The sequence below is a fragment of the Schistocerca serialis genome, unplaced genomic scaffold (assembly GCF_023864345.2).
Source record: "Schistocerca serialis cubense isolate TAMUIC-IGC-003099 unplaced genomic scaffold, iqSchSeri2.2 HiC_scaffold_141, whole genome shotgun sequence".
NCBI classification, from domain to species: Eukaryota; Metazoa; Arthropoda; class Insecta; order Orthoptera; family Acrididae; genus Schistocerca; species Schistocerca serialis.
This window is the reverse complement of record NW_026047636.1, coordinates 80,001-85,000: the sequence shown is the minus strand read 5'-3', so window position 1 is coordinate 85,000 and position 5,000 is coordinate 80,001. Positions and strand designations below refer to the sequence as shown.

At 53.2% G+C, this 5,000-nt stretch overlaps 1 non-coding gene across 1 annotated transcript in view; it reads right to left on the bottom strand.

Moving 5' to 3' along the window:
* Nucleotides 1-1,104, bottom strand: part of LOC126442807 (small subunit ribosomal RNA) — a 1,910-nt gene extending 806 nt beyond the window's left edge. Inside the window, exon 1 of the ribosomal RNA XR_007581648.1 lies at nucleotides 1-1,104. This exon is cut by the window's left edge and continues 806 nt beyond it. This is a non-coding gene — a ribosomal RNA (small subunit ribosomal RNA).
* Nucleotides 1,105-5,000: the final 3,896 nt, after the last annotated feature.

Here is a 5,000-nt window from a genome sequence, read left to right as displayed (position 1 = left end):
TATCTGATCGCCTTCGAACCTCTAACTTTCGTTCTTGATTAATGAAAACATACTTGGCAAATGCTTTCGCTTCTGTTCGTCTTGCGACGATCCAAGAATTTCACCTCTAACGTCGCAATACGAATGCCCCCGCCTGTCCCTATTAATCATTACCTCGGGTTCCGAAAACCAACAAAATAGAACCGAGGTCCTATTCCATTATTCCATGCACACAGTATTCAGGCGGGCTTGCCTGCTTTAAGCACTCTAATTTGTTCAAAGTAAACGTGCCGGCCCACCGAGACACTCACTCAAGAGCACCCTGGTAGGATTGCAACGGGGTCCGCCTCGGGACGCACGAGCACGCACGAGGCGCGTCGCACGCCTTCAGCTCGCCCCACCGGCAGGACGTCCCACGATACATGCCAGTTAAACACCGACGGGCGGTGAACCAACAGCGTGGGACACAAATCCAACTACGAGCTTTTTAACCGCAACAACTTTAATATACGCTATTGGAGCTGGAATTACCGCGGCTGCTGGCACCAGACTTGCCCTCCAATAGATACTCGTTAAAGGATTTAAAGTGTACTCATTCCGATTACGGGGCCTCGGATGAGTCCCGTATCGTTATTTTTCGTCACTACCTCCCCGTGCCGGGAGTGGGTAATTTGCGCGCCTGCTGCCTTCCTTGGATGTGGTAGCCGTTTCTCAGGCTCCCTCTCCGGAATCGAACCCTGATTCCCCGTTACCCGTTACAACCATGGTAGGCGCAGAACCTACCATCGACAGTTGATAAGGCAGACATTTGAAAGATGCGTCGCCGGTACGAGGACCGTGCGATCAGCCCAAAGTTATTCAGAGTCACCAAGGCAAACGGACCGGACGAGCCGACCGATTGGTTTTGATCTAATAAAAGCGTCCCTTCCATCTCTGGTCGGGACTCTGTTTGCATGTATTAGCTCTAGAATTACCACAGTTATCCAAGTAACGTGGGTACGATCTAAGGAACCATAACTGATTTAATGAGCCATTCGCGGTTTCACCTTAATGCGGCTTGTACTGAGACATGCATGGCTTAATCTTTGAGACAAGCATATGACTACTGGCAGGATCAACCAGGGAGCTGCGTCAACTAGAGCTGAGCAGCCGGCCGCCCGGGAGTGTGTCCCGGGGGCCCGCGCGAACACGCAAGCGTCCGCTCAATTATTCTGCAAACAGGAGGAGGCTGAGCTCCCCTGCACAATACACCTCGAAACCCTCTCAGGTCCCGGCGGCGCGCAGCGCCGTCCTAAGTACTTGGTCGGGTTCGAGAGAGGCGCAATCGCCCGGAGTTTGGCGAGTAGACGCTTTAGGTGCGACCACCCGTGCTCCCAACTGAGCTTGCCGCTGCCGACAGAGGCCCGGGAGCGTGCTGTCGTGGCATTGCCGGCGGGAGACAACACGCGCCACCTACGGTGGCCGGCAGCTCCAACGCCAGCGCCACAGAAGGACAAAAGCCCCACTTGGGTGCCGAAGCGAACTCTCCCAGCACAGCGCACGCGCCAACACGTCCGCACAGCTGCGATACAATCCACCTGCGAGAACCGCAGAGGCGACCGAGCAGCAGACGGCGTCGCGGCGCCGAGCGCCGGGCGGCGGCGCATCCTCAGCGCACACAGTCCTCAATCGGACCAGCACACTGCAGATGTCCACCGCGCTTCGCACCGGGCCCGCGAGGACCTACTTTGGCCGCACGGCGCCGCGTGCAGGGTGCGCCGGCGCGCAGCTACGCCGCCTGCCGCCTCCGTCGGCCGGCGCGCCTGCCACTGGCCGCCCCCACCAGCCGGCTGTAGCGCGTGCGCCCACGCACCGCGCGGCCAGCACGCCGGGAGGCCCCCCCTCACCGGCCGGGGACGGTCCCACCCAGCCACCGCCGCGTATCGCTTCACACCCACATGCCATTCACGTTCGTGGGCATGGTGGGTATCGCTGAAACAACCGGTTGGTAGCTCAACCGATCGTCGCCATCACTGATTCACCTCTAGCGAGAACAACCGCACCACAACGGTTTACCAGTTCTTCATTTGCGTAACGTCACCAGCAAACGTAGACGTCCATCGCCATTTGCAAATTCAACGATTGTTGCATGCCTGTGTCAGGTGTCACGACACACTATGTCTGCCCACATACACGCAACAACATGTGCACGCTTCGCGAACACGTGGAAGGTGGCCCCCGTACGTATGCGATGTCCATTGCGCGAACGACTGTCAACCGGCCTCTGTCGCATGTCGCAGATGTGGAACGCAGTGCACCATGCTATCACGGTGTGTGAGAAGAGACGACTACGTCTGACAACACGCGCCACTACATCAACAGACGGCTCATGCCGATCGCCATCCACGGCATACCATACTGCAATCCAGCTCTTATAGGGAGACGACATGTAGCTGAGTGCACAATATTTGGACCGTATGGTTCGCCGTTGTTGGCGCAGTCGTGGTACGGTCACACATGTACCACGATGTATCATTCAGTACATGAGGACCAATGTGCAGTACAGTGTGTGATTTGGACGTACAACATCAGCGGACAGTTGACACAAGCCGTACCACAACGTAGGCTGTGCTTCGCCATGCGAATGCCAATGAACAACTGCGAAGGGCATTGAGCATGTACGTCCTGCTGCCATCCGCATTACAGTGTATAGCTGCAAGGTGTTTAACATGAAGCGATACTCTGGGGACCGGGCAGTGCGAGTAGCAAACTATATTGCGGGGGTTGCAGTTAGGCAACACTACACTAATTTAACGCGTCGTATGACAATTACAGAGCAGGTTAAGGCCCAACGTGTGTTGGGTTAAGGCCCAACGTGTGTTGGGTTAAGGCCCAACGTGTGTTGGGTTAAGGCCCAACGTGTGTTGGGTTAAGGCCCAACGTGTGTTGGGTTAAGGCCCAACGTGTGTTGGGTTAAGGCCCAACGTGTGTTGGGTTAAGGCCCAACGTGTGTTGGGTTAAGGCCCAACGTGTGTTGGGTTAAGGCCCAACGTGTGTTGGGTTAAGGCCCAACGTGTGTTGGGTTAAGGCCCAACGTGTGTTGGGTTAAGGCCCAACGTGTGTTGGGTTAAGGCGCAACGTGTGTTGGGTTAAGGCGCAACGTGTGTTGGGTTAAGGCGCAACGTGTGTTGGGTTAAGGCGCAACGTGTGTTGGGTTAAGGCGCAACGTGTGTTGGGTTAAGGCGCAACGTGTGTTGGGTTAAGGCGCAACGTGTGTTGGGTTAAGGCGCAACGTGTGTTGGGTTAAGGCGCAACGTGTGTTGGGTTAAGGCGCAACGTGTGTTGGGTTAAGGCGCAACGTGTGTTGGGTTAAGGCGCAACGTGTGTTGGGTTAAGGCGCAACATAGGTTAGGTTAAGGCGCAACATAGGTTAGGTTAAGGCGCAACATAGGTTAGGTTAAGGCGCAACATAGGTTAGGTTAAGGCGCAACATAGGTTAGGTTAAGGCGCAACATAGGTTAGGTTAAGGCGCAACATAGGTTAGGTTAAGGCGCAACATAGGTTAGGTTAAGGCGCAACATAGGTTAGGTTAAGGCGCAACATAGGTTAGGTTAAGGCGCAACATAGGTTAGGTTAAGGTACAATATAGGTTAGGTTAAGGTACAATATAGGGTAGGTTAAGGCGCAACATAGGTTAGGTTAAGGCACAACACGGGTTAGGTTAAGGCACAACACGGGTTAGGTTAAGGCACAACACAGGTTAGGTTAAGGCACAACACGGGTTAGGTTAAGGCACAACACGGGTTAGGTTAAGGCAGAATACGGGTTAGGTTAAGGCACAATACGGGTTAGGTTAAGGCACAATACGGGTTAGGTTAAGGCACAATACGGGTTAGGTTAAGGCACAATACGGGTTAGGTTAAGGCACAATACGGGTTAGGTTAAGGCACAATACGGGTTAGGTTAAGGCACAATACGGGTTAGGTTAAGGCACAATACGGGTTAGGTTAAGGCACAATACGGGTTAGGTTAAGGCACAATACGGGTTAGGTTAAGGCACAATACGGGTTAGGTTAAGGCACAATACGGGTTAGGTTAAGGCACAATACGGGTTAGGTTAAGGCACAATACGGGTTAGGTTAAGGCACAATACGGGTTAGGTTAAGGCACAATACGGGTTAGGTTAAGGCACAATATGGGTTAGGTTAAGGCACAATATGGGTTAGGTTAAGGCACAATATGGGTTAGGTTAAGGCACAATATGGGTTAGGTTAAGGCACAATATGGGTTAGGTTAAGGTACACATTGTTGTAAGGAAAGGTGTTTTGGGGGGGGGGGGCGGCAGTTTGTTGATTGTGATTATCGTAAGTAAATGACTGCGGCATCATCTGATTTGCCACGTCAGGGTGCACCTTTGGTTCATAACAGGCGGCGCTCTGATTCCATGCTTGTGGCAGACCTGTGTCTTTCATTCCTGCCATTGTTTGTGTGGTGTGACAGGAGGCAGTATTGTGATGTTGGGTGCACCCCTGTGTGGGACATGTGTGGGTGTTGGTGGCTTAGCTGAGCAATGGTGGTTGTCGGAAGGGTGGGATATTCTGTTTTCCGAGTGGACCTCCCGGTCTGGTTATGATAGTGTGGATTGTCTAATGTGGCAGAGAGGATGCACTGGGTGTTGTTCCATGCTGGTGCTTACATATCGTCTGCGTGCCTGTTACAGGCAGAGAGTAGTGCGTGATAAGAGTGTCTGGCTGACGTGTGATTGTGAGCAGAGTCTTTCAGCATGTATACGGACAGGTCTATACATTATCTGTATTCTGATGGCTCTATCTATTACTAATCAGCGCCGTGTATACGTTTAATCCGGTTCCAGTCGAAACTATTGTATCTCTGTACATTAGTGACACGGCGAGCCCGGTATGTAGTTACTCGTCTCGGCAGCTTCCACCGGTGTATGGCAAATGATTATAAGGAATCAGTCTAGTCGTCAATACCGATAGTCTGACGTCACATGTCTGGGGTGGGGGACGCTGCGCCCTTCC